The 27,405-nt window shown below is 38.0% G+C and overlaps 1 long non-coding RNA gene across 1 annotated transcript in view; it reads left to right on the top strand.

Moving 5' to 3' along the window:
* The window catches only part of LOC111820708 (uncharacterized), a 275,419-nt gene that overhangs the window by 29,291 nt on the left and 218,723 nt on the right, over positions 1-27,405 (top strand). Inside the window, exon 2 of the long non-coding RNA XR_002824221.1 lies at positions 20,426-20,494. This is a non-coding gene — a long non-coding RNA (uncharacterized LOC111820708). The remainder of the gene's footprint in view (positions 1-20,425; positions 20,495-27,405) is intronic.

Raw genomic sequence — 27,405 nt, 5'->3', positions numbered from 1 at the left:
AGAAGGGAGGGAGAAAATGTTCATTCGTGCGTATTGTCAAGGGCTTGGGATTCCAAAACAGGAATCTCGACTTAATACACCACACCTTATTACCTCTGCCTGCAGACTGCCCTCTGACATCATTTACAGCAGGGGTATTTACCTGAATTTTTAGTAAGAAAGAATGTGTATTTTTTTTTTTTTTTGTATGTGTCTATCAATTTTATGATCCAACATAAGCCATTCAGCTGTAAGTTCCTTGTGCAGTGTGAAGACTTGGATTAGAACTTGGTTTTTATAGCCCAGGTATACCCATCCTTCTCTCAACTTCTGGCCTCAAATATATCCAAATCCTCAAGAACTCTTATTAAAACAAAACAAAAAAAATCATTGGCAAAGGCATCCACTTGCCGATTTTCCGGGTGAAGTCAAGGACTTTATTTCCACTTCACCAACTGACAGAAAAATAGTTTTAAAAATTTTAGAAATTCAGACAATCTAGAAGAATTTTAAATGTGTTCTAATAAAAACTTAGAATCCAAAATCAGTTAGTTAAAAACAAGCAGGCAAGCAGCTAATGCAACAGTGCACTGTTAACCATAATAGAACACAAATCAGTTACTCCACGAGTGAGATATAAAATATAATCAGGATTGAGTTAAGCTTTTTCTTAATTAAGCAATGTGGCAGAGTGTAAATATCATTGGCTTTGGAGTAGGACAAACTTAGGCTCAAATCTTAGCTCTTCTGTTTTCTAACTCTATGAACTTTAGCAAGCTAGTCACCCTCTCTAAGTCTCCGCTGTAAAATGGTGATAATAATAGCTAGCATGTAGTGACCTTCAGGAATTAGTTGTTATTCTTAATCCAGTCTGTAATGCCTTAGAACATAGACCACAAGCTCCATGAGGAAAAAGTCATGCCTAATTTTGCTTACCTCAGTGTCTGGCACATAGTAGGCTCCCAGTAAGGACCTATGGAAGGGAGGAAGGAAGATAGTCTTAGAGATCATCTACTGTACATTTCCCAAATATTCCATGCTATAACCATGAAGTCTAAGAGGAAAATCAATAGGCAGTAGGTATTTAATCAAAGAGACTAAGAGAGAGAGAAGAAAAAATAAGAAATTCATACATTACTTGGATTGTCTGATGCATTCCCTCTCTTCTGTGTCTTCTATGCTGCATGCCCACATTTCCAGATGCTCCTTCCTTATTTCCTTGATTTTTGTAAGTCTGAATTTACCTATTTTGTGAAGACAAAACCTAGAAGGAAGGAACTCCAGCTGTTGCACATTCAGCTGCTGTTGATTGGAAATGAGCAGAGGTGGTATGTCTACCACTGGGAGCAACGCTCTCAAAGTCTTGGGAGGAAATGATCCAGGTGCTGACCTCCTGCAGTCACTTCTCCACAGCGCCAGAACCCAGGCAAGAATTTTCTACTAAATGGTCATCAGTGAGAAACTTGAAACCTGGAGAGATAAAGCAGCTTGCTCAAGGTCATGCATTTAACTAATCACAGTATTTGTTGCACATTTCCATTCTGATTTTGTTCAGTGTTGCTCCTGCTTCATGAGTCATTCTTCCGTTACATTCAGTATGGAGAAGGCAGTTGGCTACGTGAAGCTTGGTGAGGCATCCATTTCCAAGAAACAAATCGTGGTTTGTAGGATTCCTTGAGCAGAGAAGAGGAAAGGAGAGGTTGTCAGTAAAATACACAGAGGTATAACAAGGGGTGGGAACAGTCTGCTGAAAGGAGTGCATTGTCAGCCAAGGATTTTAAACAATAATACTACCAACTAAAAATTGGTCTGCTTTTTTAAATTAGTACCACATGTTGGCAGTTCTAAACATCAGTGCAAAATCTTTCTCTCTGATGGATCAGACAACTTTCACTTCCTCTTCACTGACTATAAAGCCCCTCCCTCAACCCTGTTGTAGTTGTTAGGTGCCCTCAAGGTGGCTCCAACTCATAGCGACCCTATGTACAACAGGTCCTGCGCCATTCTCACAGGTATTCCTTTGTTTGAGACCATTGTTGGCAGCCACTGTGTCAATCCATTTCGTTGACGGTCTTCCTCTTTTCCGATGACCCTCTACTTTACCAAGCATGATGTCCTTCTCCAGGGACTGATCCTTCCTGATAACATGTCCAAAGTACATGAGACGAAGACTTGCCATAGAAGCATTCTAGCTGTACTTATTCCAAGACAGATTTGTTCATTCTTCTGGCAGTCCATGGTATACTCAATATTCTTCTGTTAATTGGCTTGCTTGATCCTTATCAGAAAGGACTGTGGTTGATTCTATGACCTCTGCCATTTAATGAATATATCATTAAAATGTTTGCCTCTTAGCTGCTTTCTTCTTGGGAAAACGAACCTCTGAGAGCAGCTTGGCTGGATAGAAAAAGTACAGGATTTTGGAATTAGGTTGACCTGGTTCAAATTCAGGTCTATCAGTAACTATTTGGTTATGGGCAATATTTTTTTTTACCTCTCTGAGTCTCAATTCATCTATCTATAAGTTAAGAATAAACTTAGGACTGTAAGAATTTGTATGTAAATAAAGGTGTCTGGCTCACAGTAGATGCTCAATAAATATCAGTGACTGTTTATCACATATTACCCAGAAGCCCTGGAATTTCCACTAAGCAATCCAAAATTTCTAGGTAGTAATTTTCATTCTTCACCCCTGTTTTGAACTTTTATTCACCATCATTGAAGTTGACACTCTGAGCTGTTCCATCCCTGCTCTTTTGCTCATAAAAGCTCAAGTATTAGGTCCCTGACTCCAGAAATATGGCTGAATTTTCTACAGGGCTTCTCAGATGTTTTAAAAAAAATTAACTTTATGGAGGAGTAATTTCAATACAACAAAATGCACCCCTTTTAAATGTACAAGTTAATAGGTTTTAACAAATGTATACACCCATGTGACCAAGAAAAAGAACACTTCCATACATACCCCCAAAGTTTTTTCATGTCCCTTCTCGGTGAACCCCATTCACTCCTAGACCCAGGCAACCATGATTGGCTTTCTATCAGTATAGATTAGTTTTGTTTGTTCTAGAATTTCATATAAATGGAGTTATAAAGTATGTTCTCTTCTGTATCTGGCTTCTTTTGCTCAGCATAATGTTTTTAAAATGTATTCATGTTATGCATGTATCAGTAGTATTTTGTTTGTTTCCAAATAGTACTCTGTTGTGTATATATACCACAATGGTTTAATGGTTAAGGGCTTAACTGCTAACCCAAAGGTAGACAGTTTAAACCCACCCAGCAACTCTGTAGAGGAAAGATGTGTTAATTTGTTCCCGTAAAGATTACTGCCTAGGAAACCCTATTGGGCAGTTCTACTCTGTCACATGGGGTTGCTATGAGTTGAAATTGACTTGATGGCACCTAACAACAATGACAACATTCAACTCTTCATGAACATTTAGACCCCACGAGCTGCTCCATGGGACAAAGATGTGGCAATATGCTTCCATAAAGATTTCAGGCTCAGAAACCTTATCGGGTGGTCCTACCATGTCCCATAGGGTCACTGTGAGTTGGAATTGACTCAGCAGTAGTGGCTTTGGTTTTTTGGTATGTTGTTGCTAGGTGCTATCGAGTCAGTTCCGACTCACGGTGACCCTATGAATAACAGAACAAAACACTGCCCCATCCTGTACCGTCTTCACAGTTGTTGCTATGTTTGAGGACATTGTTGCAGCCATTGTGTCAATCCATCTCGTTGAGGGTCTTCCTCTTTTTTGCTGACCCTACACTTTACCGAGCATGATGTTCTTCTCCAGGGATTGGTCCCTCCTAATAACATGTCCAAAGCACACGAGATGAAGTCTTGCCATCCTCACTTCTGAGGAACATTCTGGCTGTACTTCTTCCAAGACAAATTTGTTCGTTCTTCTGGCAGTCCATAGTGTATTCAATATTCTTTGCCAACACCATAATTCAAAGGCATCAATTCTTTGATCTTCCTTATTTTTGGTATAGTTTTGGGTATTTTGAACAAAGCTAGTATAAACATTTATTTATAAATCTTTTTATAGACATATATTTTCATACCTTTTTGGGATATACGTAGGAGTGGAATTGCTGAGTCATAGGTATGTTTAAATTTATAAAAATCAGACAAACTGTTCTCCAAAGCATTTGTTCCATTTTACACTCAAACCATTATGTACGAGGTTCTTGTTGCATCACATCTTTGCCAACGTTTGAAATTGTCAATATTTTTAAATATAGCCATTCTAATAGTATCCCATTGTGGTTTTAATATGTGCTTTTAAAAAATATTTATTTTGTTTTTGTTGTTGAGAATATACACAGCATAAAGTACACCAATTCAATCATTTCTGCAAGTACAATTCAGTGGCTTTTATTACATTCTTCAACTTGTAATCATTCTCCCTTTCCTTTTCTGAGTTGTTCCTCCCCCATTAACATAAACTCAGTGCCACTTAAGGTTCCTATCTAATCTTTTGAGTTGCTATTGTCTATTTGATCCCATATAGATAATTCTTAAATGTGGTAAGACTATTTCCCTTTCTATTGGTGAAGTAATTAATCTTGAAAAAGTTAGTGTCTCCTGAAGATTCTCTCAGTGGTGAAATACTAAACACTTTCCCCATGATGGCAATCAAGCCAAGGATGTCCACACTCTCACTACCATTCAACACTGCACTGAATGTTTTAGGCTATGGATTAAGGCAGGAAAAATAAATAAAGGGCATATTATGTCAATTATCAATTTACTGCCTTTCAGTCCAAATTCATTCTCGGTACCTGCTATATGAAAATGAGATGAACTCTAAGCATTTCTTCTTTACAATGAGTATGACGTTAAGCTTTGTTATTAGAAAGCACCAAAGGACATTTCAAGAGAAACAACCTTCCTTTCCTAGTTCCAGTGTACTAGTTTTTGCTTTTGCTTTTTCCTAATGTAGTACGTCAGCAGTAGAGGAAGTGGTACATCTGGTGGTACTCTGTGGCCTCAGCCCTGCCTGTCCACCTTGCTGCAGCCTTACTGATTCAGTACTACATACTCCAAACCTCACACACACAACAGCACCTAACTCCCTCTACATACCTGCCTACTAGTGATCCAGGAAGGTTATTTTTTTCTGATTGTCCAGTGACCATGAACCAATTCTGGGTCGGGCAACCATGAGAACTTCTTCACCATTCACAGGGCTAAAACCACACCTTCTTCATTTGAAGTCTGAGTCTTAGCTTCGGAAACCCTTTTGGTGTAGTGGTTAAGAGCTATGGCTGCTAACCGAAAGGTCGGTAGTTCGAATCCACCAGGTGCACCTTGGAAACTCTGTGGGGCAGTCCTACTCTGTCCTATAGGGTCACTATGAGTCAGAAATAAACTTGATGGCAGTGGGTTTCATTTTTTTTTTTCTTTTACCTCCATTGCAAGTTTGTCCTTCCTTGAGTACTCTTTCCCACACCTGGGTTCCCCTTTTGAGTTCTCATATATATTTATAGTTCCTTTCCTATCATAGGAGCCCTGGTGGCACAACGGTTAAAGTGCTCGGCTGCTAACCAAAAGGTCGGGGGTTTGAACCCTCCAGCGGCTCTATGGGAGAAAAGACCTGGTGATCTGCTTCCACAGATTTACAGGCTAGGAAACCCTATAGGGCAGCTCTACTGTGTCTTACAGGGTCACTATGAGTTGAAATCAACTGGACGGCATACAGCAACATCATACCATATTTTAATAATTCTTCGTATTAAATTTTTTCTGTTTTAATTACTGTCTGGTTTGTCTCCTGATTGGACCAGATTCATGTACATATGTATTGGAAAGGAAGAAGTAAAACTTTCTTTGTTTACAGACGGTATGATCATGTATATAGAAAATCCTAAGGAAACTACAAAAGGACTATTAAAATTAATAATTATATTTAGCAAGACAAAAAGATAAAAGGTCAATATACTATCAACAAAAAATTTCAAAATGAAATTTTAAAACTACTATTTGCAACAGTGTCCCAAAACATGAAATACCTATAAGTTCAAAAAATACTCACAAGACATGCACTCTGAAAACAAAATCATTGCTGAAAAAATTGAAGAAGACCTATTAAAATAAAAGATACGCATGTTGATTAAGTGGTTAAGCACTCAGCTGCTAACCAAAAGTTTGGTGGTTCGAATCTGCCAGCTGCTCTACAGGAGAAAAATGTGGCAGCTGCTTCCATAAATATTTATGGGCTTTGAAAACCTATGAGACAGCTCTACTCTGTCCTATAGGGTTGCTATATGTCCACTACCAGATTTCAGGATTTATGAAGCTAAAATAATCAACAGTTACTAACTTAAGGATAGAAATATAGATAAATGTAACAGTATAGAATGTCCAAAAATAGACTCAAACATATATAGTCACTTGATTTTCAAAAAATGTGCCAAAGAAATTCAATGGAGAAAGAATAGCTTTTATAATAAACTGGAGCAATTGGATATCTGTATGAAAAAATGAACCTTGATACCTACTTTATAGCATAAGCAAAGTAAATAATGCACCTACATATAAAAGTCAAAACTATACAACTTCTAAAAGAAAAATAGGAGAAAACATTCATGAATTTGGTGTAGACAAAGATTTCTTAGGCAGAGCATGAGAGGCGCGTGGGCGCGCACACACACACATGCACACACACAAAACAGTATTAATTGGTCTTCATCAAATTAAAAACTTCTGCTCTCCCAAAGACATCGTTAAGAAAATGAAAATGCAAGCCACAGATGGGAAGAAAACATTTGCGGTAAATTTATCACACAATGGATTTCTATCCAGAATACATATAAATAATCCTTGTAACTCAATAAGACAAATATGCCAATAGAAAGTGAGCATACTATTTGAATAGACAGTTTTCAAAAGAAAATATATAAGTGGGGAATAAGGATATGAAAAGATGCTCAACTCTTTTAAAACTACGTATTATTTTTCCATCACTATTAACCCCCTCTTTCTCCCTCCCTCCTGCCCTTGGGGTTGTGTTGTCGTTAGGTGCCATAGAGCTGGTTCCTACTTATAGTGACCCCATGCACAAAAGAACGAAAAGCAGCCTGGTCCTGCAACTTCCTCACAGTCGTTGTTATGCTTGAGCCCATTGTTGCAGCCACTGTGTCAGTCCATCTCATTGAGGGCTGATCCCTCCTGATAACATGTCCAAAGTATCTGAAACGAAGTCTTGCCATCCTTGCTTCTAAGGAGCATTCTGGCTGTACTTCTTCCAAGACAGATTTGTTTGTTCTTTTGGCAGTCTATGGTATATTCAATACTCTTTGCCAGCACCATAATTCAAAGGCATCAATTCTTCTTCAATCTTCCTTATTCATTGCCCAGCTTTTACATCTATATGAGGCAAATGAGAATACCATGGCTTGGGTCAGGTGCACCTTAGTCTTCAAGGTGACATCTTTGCTTTTGAACACTTTAAAGAGGTCTTTTGCAGAAGATTTGCCTGATGCAATGCATCTTGATTTCTTGACTGCTGCTTACATGTGTGTTGATTGTGGTTCCTAGTAAAATGAAATCCTTGACAACTTCAGTCTTTTCTTCATTTGTCATGATGTTGCTTATTGGTCCAGTTGTGAGGATTTTTGTTTCCTTTATGTTGAGGTGAAGGCTGTGGTCTTTAATCTTCATCAGTAAGTGCTTCAAGTCTTTACTTTCAGCAAGCAAGGTTGTGTCATCTGCATATCGCAGGTTGTTAATAAGTCGTCCTCCAATCCTGATGCCCTGTTCTTCTTCATATAGTCCAGTTTTTCAGATTATTTGCTTAGCATACAGATTGAATGCTAGAAGTTTTGCATGAGCACAAGTAAGTGTTCTGGAATTCCCATTCTTCGCAATGTTATCCATAATTTGTTATGATCCACACAGTTGAATGCCTTTACAAAGTCAGTGAAACACAGGTAAGCATCTTTTTGGTATTCTCAGTTTTCAGCCAGGATCCATTTGACGTCAGCAGTGATATCCCTCATTCCATGTCCTCTTCTGAATCCAGCTTGAATTTCTGGCCATTCCCTGTCGATACATTGCTGCAACTGCTTTTGAATGATCTTCAGTAAACTTTTACTTGTGTGTGATATTAATGATAACGTTTGATAATTTCCACATTTGGTTGGATCGCCTATCTTTGGAATAGGCATAAATATGGATCTCTTCCAATCAGTTGGCCAGGTAGCTGCCTTCCGGATTTCTTGGCATAGACGAGTAAGCATTTCCAGTGCTGCATCTGTTTGTTGAAACATCTCAATTTGTATTTTATCAGTTCCTAGAGCCTTGTTTTTCACCAATGTCTTCAGTGCAGCTTGGACTTCTTCCTTCAGTATCATTGGTTCTTGATCATATGCTACTTCCTGAAGTTACTGAATGTTGACCAATTCTTGTTGGTATAGTGACCCTGTATTCCTTCCATCTTCTTTTGATGTCGTTCAATATTTTCCCCATAGATCCTTCAGTATTGCAACTTGAGGCTTGAATTTTTTTCTTCAATTCTTTCAGCTTGAGAAATGCCAAGCGTGTTCTTTCCTTTTTGTTTTCTAACTCCAAGAAAAACTGGGAGGCTTAAATCAGTAGCTATCCCAAAATTAAATAAGAAAAACCGAATTTCAGAATTTGAACTATCCTGTGTCATCATTCCAGTTATCTTTTCATCTATTTAGGGTAAAGACAATTTCATAGATTTTTAACGGCCTAACATTTAAGAGATGGTATTTCTTACAATGTTATACAAGTTGATGGGTACAAATTCAGAAAAATCCCCAGGTAAAGTTATACCATAGTCAGGAAAGCTTAAGAGTGAGAAAAAAAAAAAATCAGGATATTTTCATTCTCCTAAGGTCTCTTCTATGGCATACTCAAATATCAGAACAGTGGGCTAAAATGGACAGAAAAAATGTACCAGTACATTTATAACTGAAAGAAGAGAAGTGCTTTTGTTCCTTTTGCAGAGAACAGCCATGGATAATTATCTCAAATTGGAAGGCTGTACAAAATCTTCACAGATTTATATGTTCTACAGGAAGAACTGCATCCATTACTGTGTATTTTTGCCTCCTCTTATTAAATCTCTTCAGGAAAGAAAGTCTGTAGCCTTCCTCAATAATTTATCTTAAGTTTTTCAACCTTTTCTCATAAGGAATTCTTCACATACGAAACCTGAACAAGTGTGATGCTTCAGTCTCCAAATCTCAAGGCATAGTGAGAGCCAGAAGCTCATTAACGTAAAATCTGTCTCATAATGTCCTTACCCTTTACACTACGCTTAATCTATCCTTACAGTTTTTAAATATAGATGTGTTGGTTGTTGTTAGTTGCTATCAAGTCGATTCCAACTCATGCCAACCCCATGTGTTACAGAGTAGAGTTGCTCTGTAGGGTTTTCTTGACTGTACATATAAATTGAATAAGAAATATTTGAATAGTTTCTTGGCTTGCAAAGTACTTTTCACTTTATTATTTTAATTTTCATATCATCATCCTAAGAAAGATATTGTAAAAGACTATGATACTGATAGTTCTTTCTGCTCAGCACTTTTTACCATTCCGCTTCTTCTGATAACAATAACTACCTCCCAACTTTCCTTTGGAGAATTCCTGCTGCAGTCCATATGGTTATAGTAAAGCTGTTAATTACAGCTCTCTGCTGTCCCCTGGCTCCAGGGACTGGTCAGTCAAAATTACCACCTTCACCTTCTGGTTCACAGTGACTGGCTAAGAAATTACATGTGATTCTGTTGGGCCCTACAAGAGCCCTACCTGGCACTTTTGTGCTAAAATTAACGGGTGGAAAATGGCCTCTTGCCTTTGGGGTCATGTTACTAGATAGATATAAATTTGAAGCTGTACGGAGCGTGAAAGCTGTCTAGAGTAGGAGAGAATGAGATAAACATGCTGAGAGAGCATAGATGAAAGAAAGAATTAAGAATTACCCAATGGTTTAAGCCCATGGATCCAGCCATTCTTGAACTGTGTTTGTTTTTACTTAAACTAGTTTATAATGGATTTTGTCTCTTGGAACCTAACAAGTTTTCTCCATTACATATATTTTTGGCCCTCATTTTACAGACTAAAAACTGAAGTTCTGAAATATTAAGTAACAAATTTATATATATAGGGGAGGAAACAATTTCATTTTTCTTGCATCCACAATCAACGCCCATGGAAGCAGCAGTCAAGAAATCAAACAATGCATTGCATTGGCGATTTTGCTGCAAAAGACCTATTTAAAGTGTTAAAAAGCAAAGATGTCACTTGAAGGACTAGGGTGTGCCTGACCCAAGCCATGGTATTTTCAATCGCCTCATATGCATGTGAAAGCTGGGCAATAAATAAGGAAGACCAGAGAAGAACTGATGCATTCAAATAATGGTATTGGCAAAGAATATTGAGTATACCATGGACTGCCAGAAGAATGAACAAATCTGTCTTGGAATACAGCCACAGCACTCCTTAGAAAGGAAGATAGCAAGACTTCGTCTCACATACTTTGAACATGTTATCGGGAAAGACCAGTCTCTAGAGAAGGACGTCATTCTTGGTAAGGTAGGGAGTCAGCAAAAAAGTGGAAGACCCTCAATGAGATAAACGGACACAATGGCAGCAACAATGAACTCACACATAGCAAGGATTGTGAGGATGTTGCAGGACCAGGCAGTGTTTTGTTCTATTGTACATAAGGTCACTATGAGTCGAACAGGCCAACTTGACGGCACCTAACAACAACAGGAGAGGAGACAGAACTTGAATAATAGCTGCTCTCATTTCAACTAACCATTCAGCATATCAGTTACCATGCTGCTCAAGAATAAACATTTGTGGTGATTTTTTTTGTTTGTTTTTTGATGGTTGTTTTGGCGTATTTTGTGTGTGTGATCTATGTATTTTCCTCTAAAGAAAATTTATTTATCTGACTATATAAACTCTAGAGTCCAGATTATCTCTAGAGTCACACCCATCAAAATAGAATCATTTGAAATCTGATTCTGAACATTATTGGGATGGATACCAACTGACCATCTCTTTTTAAAGTGGGTCTCCACCCTTGTAGAATCTTTTAGAAGACACTCTGTAGTGGACTAGTGAAGCTAGAAGAAAGAATTCACTAGTATTTATATATACATGTTATCTTAGTTACCTAGTGCTGTTGTAACAGAAATATCACAAGTGGGTGTCTTTAAAGAACAGAAATTTATTTTCTTACAGTTCTGGAGGCTAAAAGTCTATATCAGGGTCTCAGCCATGTCAATTCCTTCCTTGTCAGTAGCCCTGGGCATTCCTTGGTTCCTTTGCTTGTAGATGATCCTCACATGGCAGTCTGTCTTTCCTACTTTGTCCTTGTTTTTGTGTCTACTCTGCTCAGACGTAATTAGATTTAGAACTTACCCTGGGTGAGTATGATCTAATTAACATAACAAAGAAACTCTATTTCCAAACAGGATAACACGTACAGGTATAGGGGTTAGGATGCCAACATATATTTGAGGGTGAGGGAGGGACACAATTCAATCACTAACACATTTGTTGACTACCCTACATGTCCCCAGACAGTTCCATGCCATCCTGAGAGTCCAAATGGAAGAGAAATAGGTTTCAATTTCAGGAAAAAGTACTTCCACATTTGGTGAACAATAAGAAAAGAAAAAGAACAAATAATGTGATTCTTTAAAGGTTAAATACAGTAATACCTCTCTATTCAGCTTTGTTGGAGAAAGAGCTGCTCCATAAGTGAATTTTAAAGAAACACTTTAAGCTCCAAAACTGTTTATAAAAACCTATTTTGACCATTGTAGATTGAAATCTTTCTAAGATCTATTGCACACTCCTTTGCTTTGCTTTCTAAATCAGAGCTTCCCTAATGTAATCTATTATTTCCTTAGAGATTTAGATGCCTCATTATTGATCGTGCTGTATGAAGGAACAGAACACTGAGGCACTTAAGATACATGGCTTAAATGACACACAATGGGGTACTTTTATAATTCCACTCTGCTTTTTTATAATATTAATTTTTCTATATTTTTTAAATGCTAATTTTCTCTCTCAGCTGTTCCTTCTTCAAGCTATTGGTGTGTTCCTTGGTAATGCATTAAATTTTCTGTCTTGTTTTACGTGTAGTCTCGGTGAAGGCTGTCTCCAGCTCTCCCTTACAGAGTAGATGATGAAGAATTTGTGACAGCTTTTTCTCCCTGACTGCATACATACGTCTTCTGTTTATATCTATTGTCTCTAGATGGCTTGGGCGCAAAGCATCACTGGGTCCCAAGGAGAGAGAAGAAGTAAAACTTGGCCAAAGACTTGCTTAATAACTAGGCTTTTACTGACCACTTGTGAGTTTTCTGGCATTGTACCTTATCTCATTTAAACCTTACAGCCAGGCTTAGGGAGCCCTGGTGGTGCAGTGGTTAAGAACTATGGTTGCTAACCAAAAGGTTGGCAGGTCGAATCCACCAGCCGTTCCTTGGAAACCCTATGTGACAGTTCTGCTCTGTCCTATAGGGTCACTGTGAGTTGGAAATGACTCAACAGCAATGGGTTTTTTTCAGCCAGGCTCAGAGGAAGGAGTACCAGGCATTGTGATAAATGCTTTACATATATTATCTCATTTAGTACTCAGAACATCCATATGACCCTCAGAGGGGAGGTACATGGAGGTAAAACATGAGAACTACACAAGCAGAACTATACAAGCGCAAGCTTTGGTCACAGTGCATGGAGGCTGGGGCAGATGTGGTAACACAATGGAATTTCAAGTTCTATCAAATAAGGTTCTATTTAACAAGTTCTATTGCCCAGGGTCACAAAGTAACTGAGATTCAAGTCTGAGTAGTCCAGAGGCCATGCTTTTAACCACTATTTAAACCAAAAAACAAAACCCATTGCCTGTGAAGTCAATTCTGACTCATGGCGACCCTATGTGTTACAGGGTAGAACTGAGCTCCGTGGACTTTTCTTGGCTGTAATCTTTTTGAAAGTAGATCACCAGGACTTTCTTTAGGTAGGTTCGTCTGCTGGGTAGGTTTGAACCACCAACCTTTTGGTGAGTAGTTGAGCACAAACCATTTGAACCATCTAACATAGCCGAACCACTATTCACATTGCCTTAATTTCTCATCTACATCTTCTACCTGGCTTCTCTGCTTGGAACACAGCAGGCTTCCGCTAAGGATTGGGTCTATTTAACTTCTTTTAATTCTTCTTCCCTAGGATGGAATTCTTCTCCTTATATATTCTGCTCACCTGTGGACAAGTCTTGTGTCCCCAATAATTCCTTCCTGACTTCCAAATTGGATCCTATATATGCACCCCCTGTGTCTTTTGGACAGTGTATCTAGAGTAGACCATTTATCCAGGCCATTTAAATTTATATTTACATAAGTGAGTTTATCTTTTATCAAGCACATCAGCAGTATATATATATTTGAAAACATACTATGTATCTGGCCAATAGGAAATACACAGAACCCTTACCATAACCTGATGGTCCCCTGGGGTCTAGAGTCTACAGGCTGAGATCACTGCCTAGTAACAGCACAACTTAATGACAGAGGGTTAGGCTCAGCAGTCAAACAGACTTGGATACAAATCCTGACTCTGCCCCTCCCTAGATTCCATGATCTTGACCATGAATCTCATTACTGTCCAACAATAGTACCTTTCTCTAAGGCAGCAACCCGCTTTCCTTGGAATTGCCAAGCTGTTCTGCCCTTCCTCACAGACTCTCTTCTCCTTTCATTCCCTCCACAGTTCTGAAGACTTAGACTTCAGTCTCTTTGATTTCTTTTGAGCTGTGTAACAACTCATACCAAGAAGGAGATGTGTGCTTGATGGGGGAACAGAATAGGAAATGGCAAGGAGGGAAATTCTTCATAAATTAGTATATTGAAACGCTGTTTAGCCTCTGGACTGTACTAATGTGCTGCAGTGCTGGTGGAAGCTAGTGTAGAGGATCCAGAGCCCCACGGGCTTCTTTATGCCTCATCAGGAAGTCCCTGAGATTCTGTCACAAAAACTCTAGAAAATCCATTTAGCAGTTTGAAAACCATGTACACAAAAGAAAGACAAAGTATACATCTTTAGTCCTTTAGACAGTGGCCATAATAATAGCAACTGAACTAACCATACTTTCTGTATATCATATTCCATTTAATCTTTCCATTACTCAAATGAAGCAGATTCTGCTGTTACCTTTATTCAGTAGGTATGGAAACAGACACTGCCCAAAATAACTTGCCCAGGGTCACCTAGCTGGTAAGTGAAAGAGCAGAGATTTGTACTATCTGACTCTGTGCTCTTGGCAGTTACAACTCTTCCGTAAAGCTATCTGAAAGTATTAAATCCAAAGAATAGACCTAGTATAGTAGACTTGATAGAGATTCTTTTGGAAATAAGATTTTAAGAAAACTTTTTTCTTCTAGGTGACATTACAACCTAAACATCAGTGCTGGCTTTGTTTGCAAATGGGGACAAGTAGCTAAGGTTGGAGAGGTGATTCCCATAGGGTCCAATTTCAGTGTGTTTGGATTACAAATCACCTAACCTGCAAATGAGTCCCAGCCTTCAAAATGGGAATTAAAGCAAACAAATGTTGTAATATTTGTGCAAATCCATTGGAAAACTGGCTCTGTGTTCTTCTGCACTGGTGAGTTACAAGTGTCATCTGTCTATGTTTAGCATTCATTCATGCCTTGTGAACAACAATGGATCAGAAGTAGCCTAAGGAAGGCGGTAGGTTTCGTTTACTATAGCTTGTCCGCCTAGCTGAGTGCCAGATATATTAAAATAGCCTGCTCATCACCTCCCACAGTCCGACCACTGTTGAAAGTAATAATTCAACATGAATATTTCTTTTTGGTTTATGTTCTTTTACTCCTATTTCCTTCAGAGGGCAAACAAGAAGATTAAATTCCCCATCCGTTTAAGTTATTAGAATATGACTTGCAAACTCTGTGGTTAGAACTTCTGTTCTATGTCAAGCTCTGAGACCAGCCAGTATCTCCACTCAGGTTTATCAAGTGAGCCACCTTTGCTTTAAGCACCTTGTCTATCACCTCCCTGGTTTCTCCTCTCAGTTTTCTGCTTATTGGTCTCCAGTGCCCTCGTTTTCCTCAAACCTCCAGTATTAGTTTCCTTTTGCTGCTGTAACAAACTACCACAAACTTAGTGGCTTAAAACAACACATGTTTATTATCTTACAGTTCTGGAGTTCAGTCATGAGAAATGAGTCTTACAGGGCTACAGTCAAGGTGCTGGCAGGACTGGTTCCTTCTGGAGTCTCCAGGAAGAATTAATTTCCTTGCCTTTCCCACCTTCTAGAGGCCGCCTGTGTTCCTTGGCTTGAGATACCACATTACATGTGCTTTTTTCCCTCTGCTTCTGTAGTCACATTGCTGTCTTCTCTGTCTGACCTTCTTGCATCCGTCTTGTAAAGACTCTTCTGATGAATTGGGACCAACCGGAAAATCCAGGGTAATTTTGATATCTCATGATCCTTAACTTAATCCCATTTGTAAAGTCCTTTTAACATGTAAGGTATTATATTCACAGGCTCTGGGAATTAGGACATGGACAACTTTGGGGGACCATTATTCAACTTATCATACCTCCCTCTTACAAAGAATTGTTCAAATGTAAATGTTCTGTTGTGTGATAAAATGAACATGAAACTCGGAGAAAAAAGACTTGAGCTCCAATCTTGAATCTGGTATTACTCTTGCTCTCAGACCCAGAACAAAACATGTCACTTCTTTGAGAGAATTGTACCATGGGGGCTTTGGATTAGTCTTAATATCCCACTCATCTATGACATTGTGTAACTTGTCAAATTATATTAACATATAAGTGACTTGAAGCAATTTTACTGTGAATTAAGCTTTTCTCCAAAGGATTAAATTTATTCTAAAAATAATACTTCATCAAATTTGATGTAAGGAGTATTTTCTTTAGACAAAGAAACATATTTAGAACTCCTGGAACCATACCACATAGGCAACCAGGTTCTTCCTCTAATATTGAGGCCCATCCAACTTGGGAGCCAGTCACATACATAAACAAGTAGGCCAAGGTTTCTCAAAGTATGGTACATGGATGATTTACATCAGTATCACCTGGGACACTTATTAAAAATGGACATTCCAGGGTCCCATCTCAGACCTATATTATAAAGACTCATAATGGGCATACAACAAGTGCTTCAAAGTGACTCATTTGCACAACAAAGTTTGAGAATCACTGAAAAAACGTAATTACTGTTTACAATTTATAGCATTGTTAAAATCACAAATCATTAGAGCTGGAAAAAGTTATTCCCACTCCCCTTTCTCCATATTCGTTATGCAGGTAAGAAAACTGAGGCTTAGAAGAGTAAAATATCTTGCCCAAGGTCCAACCACCACTTTAGGTAGAGTTAAGACTATAATCTGAGCTTCTGACTTAATGTTTAGAGTTCATTGGCAGTTGTGCTCTTTAAGTTTCTCTTCTGACCAAAAAAACAAAAAAAGATTTTTGGCTAGATAACTTTTCTTTAGCCAAAGTAGTTCCTAATTTTCAAAATAGGCTTAGTCAAAAAGACTACCTGTGTAACATATGAAGAAGAATGCAGCGTCAGGATTGGAGGAAGACTCATTAACAACCTGCATTATGCAGATGACGCAACCTTGCTTGCTGAAAGTGAAGAGGACTTGAAGTACTTACTGATCAAGATCAAAGACTATAGCCTTCAGTGTGGATTACACCTCAACATAAAGAAAACAAAAATCCTCATGACTGGACCAGTAAGCAACATCACGATAAACTGAGAAAAGATTGTAGTTGTCAAGGATTTCATTTTACTCTGATCCACAATGAACACCCATAGAAGCAGCAGTGAAGAAATCAAATGCATATTGCTTTGGGCAAATGTGCTGCAAAAGACCTCTTTTAAGTGTTGAAAGGTAAAGGGGTCACTTTGAGGACTAAGGTGCACCTGACCCAAGCCATGGTATTTTCAATCACCTCACATGCATGTGAAAGCTGAACAATGAATAAGGAACACTGAAGAAAAATTGATGCCTTTGAATTATGGTGTTGGTGACAAATATTGAATATACCATGGACTGCCAGAAGCACAAACAAATCTGTCTTAGAAGAAGTACAGCCAGAATGATCCTTAGAAGTGAGGATGGTGATACGTCATCTCACATACTTTGGACATGTTATCAGAAGGAACCAGTCCCTGGAGAAGAACATCGTGCTTGGTAGAGGGTCAGTGAAAAAGAGGAAGACCCTCAACGAAATGGATTGACACAGTGGCTGCAACAGTGGGCTCAAACACAGCAACAGTTGTGAGGATGGTACAGGACTGGGTAGTGCTTCGTTCAGTTGTACATAGGATCACTATGAGTCAGAACTGACTCGATGATACCTAACAACAATAAATATATATTCAACTGATATCATAACCACAGGCAAACAAAATAGTCCAAATAACTTTTATACTCTTGAGTATATCCCCTTACTGAGATATATTCTAAGAACAAAACAAACTCCTAAGAAATATTAACTTGGTAAATTTGTTTTTGGAAGTGGTATGGGTGTAGTATTGCTGAATTTTGTGTATATTGTAAGATACGTAAAGTAAGTAAATACATTTGCTTGGAAACCAATATTCTCACTGTGGAGGAAGGATAGTAAAATATGGAATGAGAAAAGGAGAAGAAAAATCCTCCCCTTGGATTGTGTGTGTGTGTGCACTTTCTACTGAAAGGACCTAGAAGCAATGAGCTGTGAAATACCTAGGGCTCAGACCTTAGTTTCTAAATTAAAGGAACCAGTCCTTTTTGAAGGAATTATGAATTCTCAGCCTGGGGGAGGGGAAGTATAAGGTAAGCCTAAAGTATTTTATTATGCCAGAAAGGAAAAAAGTGCTCAAAAACCGATAGGAAATGTCAAAAGTTATAGGGAGGGACTCCCACTGGCCAAATTTGGACAAATTGAACATTGAGAAAATAGTAAGAGTAATGGATTATTAAGCATTTAATAAAAAAGAATCTATAAGTCCATAATGATACAAAACTTTGTCTTTCTGTCCGTCTATCTACGTATCTGAGCATAAATACAACAGTCTTATAGGTCTCTGTTCAAAATGATTGTGTCATATTCTTATTATTCTAAATGCAGTTATATGTATCTAATTAAATTAGGTCCTTTAATAAATGTCTTTCACTATTACTATAACTTGTATTTCATGTAATTGAATTTTAAAGCTGAGTATGCCTCTAAATAATAAGTTCTGAATGTTTTAAAATAATTTCTGAATATTTCATAATTTCAGAAATTCTAAATATTATTTGATGCATGTGTAAGTTTTCTCGATGTAGGTTGCTTGGCTTATTTTTGCAATTTATACCCAATTTATAACTGACTGTGTGGATGATGCAGGACTGGGCAGTGTTTCATTCTGTTATGCATGAGTCAGAACTGACTTGACGGCACCTAACAACAACAACAACGTGGACTATTTTGTAACTTTTATGAATAGTCATAGAATTTTAAAGTTAGGAAGAATTTTTGGGACTATTTGGTTTAACATTCATTCATCCCACAAATATTTTTACATGTCAGGCCCTATCATAGGCAGGACTGCAGTGTACGTGGTGCAGGTTGTCCACTACACGTCTCTAGGGGACAGCATGCACATAATGGTTTATACAAATGGCGCCATCTATGGTTTGCAAAATGCCAACTCCAACACATTTGTTTTCAACAGCCTAGTTGTGGAGATAAAATAGTGAAAAAGACAAAGAAGCCACAGACCACTATAACTTCAGCCTAGAGAAGAAAAGATACACATGAACAGGCAAACATACAACATGGATAAAAGCAATATGACACATTGCTACGGGAGCGCATAGAAGGGACAGCTACCTCAGAACTGGGAAATGAGGGAAGATTTCGTAAAAAATAAGTTACGTCAATGCTGAGGCCTGAATGTAAAAGACATGCTGATAAAAGGGAAGGAAGGGAAGACAGACAGAGGAGGAAGAATGCCAGGCAGAGATAACTGCAAGCTCTTCAAAGTCAAGAGAGAGGATAGTGTTCAGGAAACAGATATAGTCCTGTGACAAGAACAAAGAAGTGCTGAGAAAAGCTGGAAGCTGCAAGAGGTTAAAATGACTTGTCCAGAGTGACCTATCCTATCTTCTCCTGTAGTTCATTTGTGACCATATTAAATTACAACAGATCTGTTCATCACAAGTACAATGTTATACCCTGGGAAATGTTCTGTCAACAACTATACTACAGTGTAATACAGTGTAACCTCGATAAATCCTCACCCTAGACTACAGGGTCGCTAGGAGTCAGAATTGACTAAACCAAAAAACCAATCCTGGTGTCGTTGAGTCGATTCCGACTTACAGCGACCCTATAGGACAGAGTGGAACTGCCCCATAGGGTTTCCAAGGAGTGCCTGGTGGATTCCAACTGCCGACCTTTATGATTAGCAGCGGTAGCACTTAACCAGCACACCACCAGAGTTTCCTAATTTAGAGTTTATCAGTTCTCTAAGGGCAGCAACTGGAGCCCTGGTGGTGCAGTGGTTAAGAAGCTTGGCTGCTAACCAAAAGATCAGCAGTTTAAATCCACCAGCCGCCCCTTGGAAACCCTATGGGGCTGTTCTATTCTGTCCTATAGGGCTACTGTGAGTCAAAATCGATGCAACAACAGGTCTGGTTTTTTTTTTTTTTTTGAGGGCAGCAACTAGTGCCATTCCATTCATCTTTGCATACCCCACGAAACAAAACAAACCTGTTGCCATGGAGTTGATTCTGACTCACGGTAACCCCATGTGTTACAGAGCAGAACTTTGTTGTAATCTTTACAGAAGCAGTTCAGCAGACCTTTCTTCTGGGGAGCCCTGTAGAGCTTATGTATTCTCTTGCAGACAGTTCATTTTCAGAGATTTTTTTACTTGTTAAATTGTTGAGGTCTCCACTGATGTAAATAACTGAAATATAAATAATTTCAGGAAGATGTTTAATCTTGATATGAGGGCATCTTCATATTCAAAAGCTAAGAGTAAAAACAACAGAAAAGCTAAGAGGAGAAGCATACCAGCTTCTTTGACAGCATCCTCTTTGCTAGTGCCATTTGCTTCTGCTATTCTTCCTGTTGGCAGTAAATACAAGTCACCTACAGTCAATCAAAACTGAATTGATAAATGACATGAGTCAATCTTTAGAGGGTCTTTAAAAAATCAAGATACATTATGTTCCCATTTATAGCAATGTTTATGTAATACTGCACTCATGTAATCAAATTATCTTGTAATTTTATTTTTGAAAATCAAATATATTTTGCAGTATTTTTTGCTGTCAAAATACCAGCATAATTTGTTGCTAATGGATTATCATATTTCCTTTCTTCTTTTATTAGGTTCATGAAATTTTCAGGAATTAAAGTTAGTCCTGAGGGAAGTTCATGAATGTCTGATGCTGGACTGTGGTAAGTCCTCAGGCCTTAGCCATTTTTGCTTGACTGAGCAAATCTTAGTTCCATTGTTTGAGTTAGTTAAAAACAAAATTTGTAATTTTCATCTATGTTATGATTCATTGTTATGGTTATTTCAAGATTTTTTTTTTTAATGGCTCAACCATAAATACAATTGTGTATCTGTTTTTTCCCAGAGTTGTTACTGTGGTGATAGTGTGGTTACTGAGGTTATGGTTTTCTTTTGAACTGGCCATGTTACTGAATATATTATTAGTTCTAACCTTTTTTTGCCAACACTATACTATGGGAATTTTCAAACATACTGAAAAGTTGAAAGCATTTTGCAGTGAACATCCATATATCCAGCATCTAATTTCTACTGTTAATAATTTACTATATTTGCTAATCCTCTTAGTTGATTATATTATTTACTTAATTAGCTGTGATTTTCTAGATAAATAATTAAACATTATGCAAATAATCACTTTTCTCCTGCTTATAAGTATTAAACTTCTTGTTTCATGGATTAATTGGAAAAATGTTTTTTAAAATAATGGCTACTGTTGTCTTGCTCTCCTGAATAAGAAGAATATGCCCAATATTTACTGTTCAGTCTGTTATTGGTGATAGTATGCCATAAGTATTCTTTTTAAAATTAAGAAGTATTTTTATTCATAGCATAAAAAGATTTATTGATCAACATAGGTATTGAATTTCTTCAAATATTTAGATACTTATTGATAATTAAATCTTTTCTTCTTTGATTTTTCTAATCGACTAATTAATTAAATGATTGATTCATTAATTTATGAAATATTTATTAAAATCCTATTTTGTCCCAGAAGCTGTGCTTGGCACTGAACATATAATGATAAAATCCCCCTGAAAGTTCTGGTTCCTGCCCTCTTGGAGATTATATAGTCTAGTGGGGTTGTTATAATAAATTATGATTATAGATGTTCTATTATTAAGATATTTTGTCATTATTTGAATAAAACCTACTTGGTTTTATATTTTATTCTTTAACATATGGATGAATTTGTTTTTCTAATATTAATGAGAATCTTGGAATTTTTTTTCACAAATGAGATTTATCAGTAACTTTTAAAATTTTTTTGTTTTTGTTAAGCTGAGTTTGGCAGATTTTCATACACAGGCTATGCTTGCTTTTATAATTTATCTTTTTTATGAGATGAAAATATGTATGGTATAGCATGAGAATTATCTGTTCCTTGAAGATTTGAAATAAATTGTCCATACAAACTTCTAGGTTAATTCTTTTTAATTCAAAATAGTATTTTCCTAAAAATTTACCGTAGCCAGAGAGGGAATTTTTCTGGGATCTCAACCATGGGAATCTTACGGGGTTCTTACAGATAAAGCCCATGAAAGTGTGCCCCTCGTAAGACTGTGGCCTCCAAGACTTTTTCACTTTCACACTAGTTATACTTAGCCTAGGAAAGGATATAGAATAAGAAATAAAGGAACTAGAATGACCTATAAACCCTAAAAATTCTCCTGGATCAGGGGTTAGGCAAAAACCCGTTGACCTAATTTAATTATTTTTTTCCACCAACTATTTATGGTGACTTTGAACCTGGAGTATTTCTCTGGGTATAGCTTAGTCAGTGTGTAAACTGAAAAAGAGTCAATCTCAAAGGACTGTAAATTTAAAGAGCATATTTTATGTTATAAACATAATTAAAAGCTGAAAATGCAAATAAGTATGTACGTGGAGAAACAGGAAGTCTCTCTATTAAGTTGAATTTTATCTTCCAGACTAAATTGAAATAATTTCTAAAAAGATGAATAATGCCAGTTATACACATGAGACGGGCAGATTACTTCAAAATGTGTTATGTCTGTACGTGATAAGGGGATCTCACTCCATCATCTATTTTGTTCAGAGAAAATAATTCCTCTTATTGGATAATTTTTTATACCTGGAAACTCAAAAGACAAAAATTAATTTAATCAAATAGCCAGAGTCTGAATTACTTCATGTTTTGATTTCAGATACTGAGACAGGAATGAACTTATTAAGGATGGATAGGGAAGCACTGGTTTAGAAAACAGATAGGGGTTTTAGGAGACCATTGAAAACCAGTCCTTTAGGGGATTATTAAAAAAAAAATTATTTAAGTTTTGTTTCCTCTGCTTTAAAGATTTCTAAGAAGGGCCATTTTATCACCTTTATTTGGGAAATTTTCAATGTTTAATTAGCCTGATAAAGTTCTTTGTCATGTTTAGTTAAATTCTCTCTTGCTATACTTCAGGGCCATTTCTTCTTATTTGCAGTGACTGGCAGCTACTATCATCTTTAATATAATAATTCTTTATATAAGTGAGGGGATTAATGAGGTCAGGTCTTAGCCTCATCATCCAAGTTAAAATCACCAATTAAAGGAGCAGCATGCAATTATAAATTTACAATGATAAAGAAAAAAAAAAACGTAGACAACCCACAGGGGGAAAGAACTCTAGCCAATCTTTTCTCTAAGTCCCGTTTCTAAACCTTTTATATATATATTCTTCTAGTTTCCCTTTTAATTATTTAGATTAGAAGTAGATATGTAGAAGTATGATTCTGTGTGTACAAAGTTAAATCAATGCAGACCCATTCTCTTCATCTAGGACTGCATTGGTGGAATTCATTTGCTTATTTAGCAAATTCTTGTCTAATCCCTCCTCTGTGGCAGATACTGTTAAAGGTTCTAAGGCTACAGCTGAGAAGGTAAAACAAACAACTAAAACATGCGTGCCCTCAGGACCATAAATAAAACGGGATGATTGTACAGGTGAATCTGGAAATTGGGAACAGATTAATTCCTTGCTGATCTAGTTGTCTTCAGTTTGCAAGTCAGTGTTGGCGGTTTTATAATCAGTTGCTCAACAGACATTCACTGATTGTCCACTTGTGCCAGACATTGGGTTCTCACAATGCTTACGATCTAGGCAAGAAGAGGAAGCCAAAACACAGATTGTTAAATTAGAACCTAAGGCAATCAAAAGATGTCATAAGGCAACACGGGTTAACAGCTGAATCAGCGGCATTAATTATTCAGTTCAATGCTAGAATTTATGAGTAGAAGTTTGCTAAATTGTATCACAGAGTATTTCCTTTTCCCTTCACAATTTTGGTTGATGGGATATTCATGATGTAAAAACACTTTGATTTCTGCTTGCATTCTTACCAAATAACAGGATCTCTGTGGTAACATGGTGTGGAGAAGTTCTAATTCTCGTTCTTCATTGTGGGAATCTCTTTGCTCTGAATCAATTTAGTAAAATGTCGGGCTTTCATCGAATTCACTAAACCTGATGGTTATCCCATATGGTTAAATGTATTAAGTATGTGCTTCTGAGCAACAGAAAGTGGACAATAATTTAGATGTTCTGTGAAATTTCAAACTGTTCTAATTTATGTAAATAACTTTTTTTCCTTGTTAACTTACCTTTTAAACATCATAATAAATACTAACCATTTGTCACCTGCAAAATGCATTTACTGTTCCTCAGACCCTGGCTAGCATTGTGCGAATTATAAAGACAACAAATTAACATTCATTGCTATGGGTTAGCTACTGGAAACCTTATATGAAGGTACCTGAATATATAAGGCAGATGATGAAGCCCTTATGAAAATCCTGCCTAATCACTGGATTATCTTTAATCATCCTTCGTGAAGGAAAATGACACTAATGCTGGTGTTGCTGTGGAAATGTCAGGTTCTTTTTCTAGCAGCTGTTGGTGCCTAGACTTCCAAAGTTTTACCACTTTGTTTGAATCATGATAAACTATCTGTCACTTGAGAAATGACCGTTCGGGTGATTTGGACATTTTCACATGGTGAGGAAAAACAGGAAGAAGGAGATTTTAGTAGACAATTTTGGGGATATCATTCAGCTCGGCAGCCTTCCCTCTTTTCTGATGTTTGATCTCAAACTTATAAGGAATGTTTTCCACAATGTTGTACTAATATTAGCCCCAGCACTCTAGTAATAGCTGCTGAGTCCAGTGGTAGATAAATATGCGCTAGTTGGAATCTCTTTTTTGGACTTTTGGAATTGAGATATAAAGACACCTGGCAGGTGTCTGCATGAGACTGGGACTGTAGCAACAAAACTCAGGAGCTATGGGGGCACTGTATTCTGCCATGTGAATAAAGGAGTGGAGAATGCAGACTGTAATGGTTAAGGTTGTGTGTCGGCTTGCCTGGGCCGTGATTTTCAGTGGTTTGACAGTTGTATGATGTTGTGATCACTTCCATGAGGAGATTTGATATGATGTGTGTCATGGATTGAATTGTGTCCCCTAAAAATATCTGTCAGCTTGGCTGGGTCATGATTCCCAGTACTGTATAACTGTGTACCATTTTGTAGTCTGATGTGATTTCCTTATGGGTTGGAAATTCAGTCACTATGATCTAATAAGATGGATTAGCAGCAATTATACTGATGAGGTATATAAGATTTGATAGTGTTTTAAGCCAATCTCTTTTGAGATATAAAAGAGAGAAGCGAGCAAAGACTCATGGGAACCTCATACCACCAAGAAAGCAGTGCTGGGAGCAGAGCACATCCTTTGGACCTGAGGTTCCTGTGCGGAGAAGCTCCCAGAGCAAGAGAAAATTGATGACATGAACCTTCCTACAGAGCTGACAGAGAAAGCATGCCCCTGGAGCTGACACCCTGAGTTTGGACTTGTAGCCTGCCTGGACTGTGAGAGAATAAATTTCTCTTTGTTAAATCCATCCATTGTGGTATTTCTGTTATAGCAGCACTAGATGACTAAGACAATGTGATCACCTCCATGATGGGATCTGCTGTGAGTAGCCTATCAGTTGAAAGAGAGTTTCCTTGGGCGCTTGACCTACATTGAATATAAGTGGATATTCTGGCAAGGCTTGTGGGCTTTTGCTCATTCTGGATCCTGCAGCTGGCTCCTGTTCATCTGACCTCTGGTTCTTGGGACTTGAGTCAGCAGTTTACCTGTGATCTTTCCTGCTAATCTGGGGATTCGTGGATCTTCACAGCCTGTGACCAAGAGCCCTGCTCTCTGACCTGCCGATCTTGGGTTCACCAGCTATGTGAATCAGGAGAAGCCTCTATCCTGACTTGGGGCATTCCAGCCTCTACAACCTGGTATAAATCTCTCTCTGTATATGTATATACTTTACTGGTTTTGCTTCTCTAGTGAACCCAGCTTAAGACACAGACAAATAGAGACTGAGAGGAATGAAGCAGAGAGTTTGATCGTTTCCATTTCCTAGTTCTAGATCCTCCCAGATGAAATGGCTGTGGAAATGCTCACCGGGGAGACAAGACAGGGAGTCAAACTCACACAAGTCGCAAGGCTTCAGAGAGAGGAGAGAGTCGGAGAGAAAAGTGGATCCCCACAGGAAAGTTAGAGGATCATTGTCAGATGAAGAGAGCACGAATGCCAGGCAAACAAAACGGTGGATGTCCTTTACAATCAGAGAGGCAAAAAAAGAATTTTTAAACAATTGGAAGAAATTGTTGTGATTATCTGACCCACACATTACATGAGGAGTCATTGTGGAATTTGGATTTTTTATTTATTTATTTTTTAATTTTTATTATACTTTAGTTGAAGGTTTACAGAACAAATAGTTCCTCATTAAACAGTCAGTACCCATATTGTTTTATGACATGGGTTAACAACCCCATGACATATCGACCGTCTCCCTTCTCGACCATGGAGGAACTTTTTTTTTTTTGGTGAAAATATACGTAGCCAAAGTTACACCATTTCAAAAGTTTCTACAGGTACAATTCAGTGATATCGATTACATTCTTCCAGTTGTGCTGCTACTCTCACTGTCCTTTTCCAAATTATTCTATCGCCATTATCTTCAACTCACTGCCCCCTAGGCTTCCCATCAAACCTTTTCAGTTGCTGTTGTCAATTTGGTCTCACATAGATAGTGCTTTTTTTTTGTACCTTAGATGAAGATTTACAGAACAAATAGTTTCTCATTAAACGGTTAGTACACATATTGCCCTATGACAATGGTTAACAAACTCACAACATGTCAACGCTGTCCCTTCTCAACCTTGGGTTCCCTATCACCAGTTTTCTTGCCCCTCCTGCCTTCTGGTCCTTTTCCCTGGACTGCTGTGCCTCATTAGTCCCTTTTTGTTTTATGGGGCTGTCCAATCCCTTGCTAAACAGAGAACCTCAGGAGTGACTTCACCACTGAGCTAAAACGGTATCCGGGGGCCATACTCTCACGGTTTCTCCAGTCTGTCAGGCCAGTAAATCTGGTCTTTTTTCATGAGTTAGAATTTTGTTCTACATCCTTCTCCAGCTCTGTCCAGGACCTCTATTGTGATCCCGGTCAGAGCAGTCAGTGGTGGTAGCTGGGCACCATCTAGCTGTACTGGACTTAGTTTGGTGGAGGCAATGGTAGTTGTGCTCCATTAGTCCTTTGGAGTAATCTTTTCCTTGTATCCTGTTCTCTTCATTCTCCCTTGCTCCCAAAGGGGTGAGACCAGTGGAGTATCTTAGATGGCTGCTCACAAGCTTTTAAGACCCCAGATGCTACTCACCAAGGTAGAATGCAGAGCATTGACTTTATAAATGGTGTTATGCCAATTGAGCTAGATGTTCCCTGAGACCATGGTCCCCACAGCCCTCCGCCCAGCAATTCAGTCTCTCAGGGAGTTTGGATGTGTCTATGGAGCTTCCATGACCTTTCCTGGTACAAGTCGTGCTGGCTTCCACAGTATTGTGTACTGTCTTACCCTTCACCAAAGTTACTACTTACCTATTGTCTGTTTAGTTATCCCCCCTACCCCTCCCATCCCTTGTTACCAACAAAGATGGTTTCTTTTTGTGTGTAAACTTCTACATGAGTTTTTACAGTAGAGGTCTCATACAATATTTGTCCTTTTGTGATT

The sequence above is a fragment of the Trichechus manatus genome, unplaced genomic scaffold (genome assembly GCF_000243295.1).
Source record: "Trichechus manatus latirostris isolate Lorelei unplaced genomic scaffold, TriManLat1.0 scaffold00047, whole genome shotgun sequence".
Lineage (NCBI taxonomy): Eukaryota > Metazoa > Chordata > Mammalia > Sirenia > Trichechidae > Trichechus > Trichechus manatus.
This window is presented reverse-complemented; position numbering and strand designations above follow the sequence as displayed.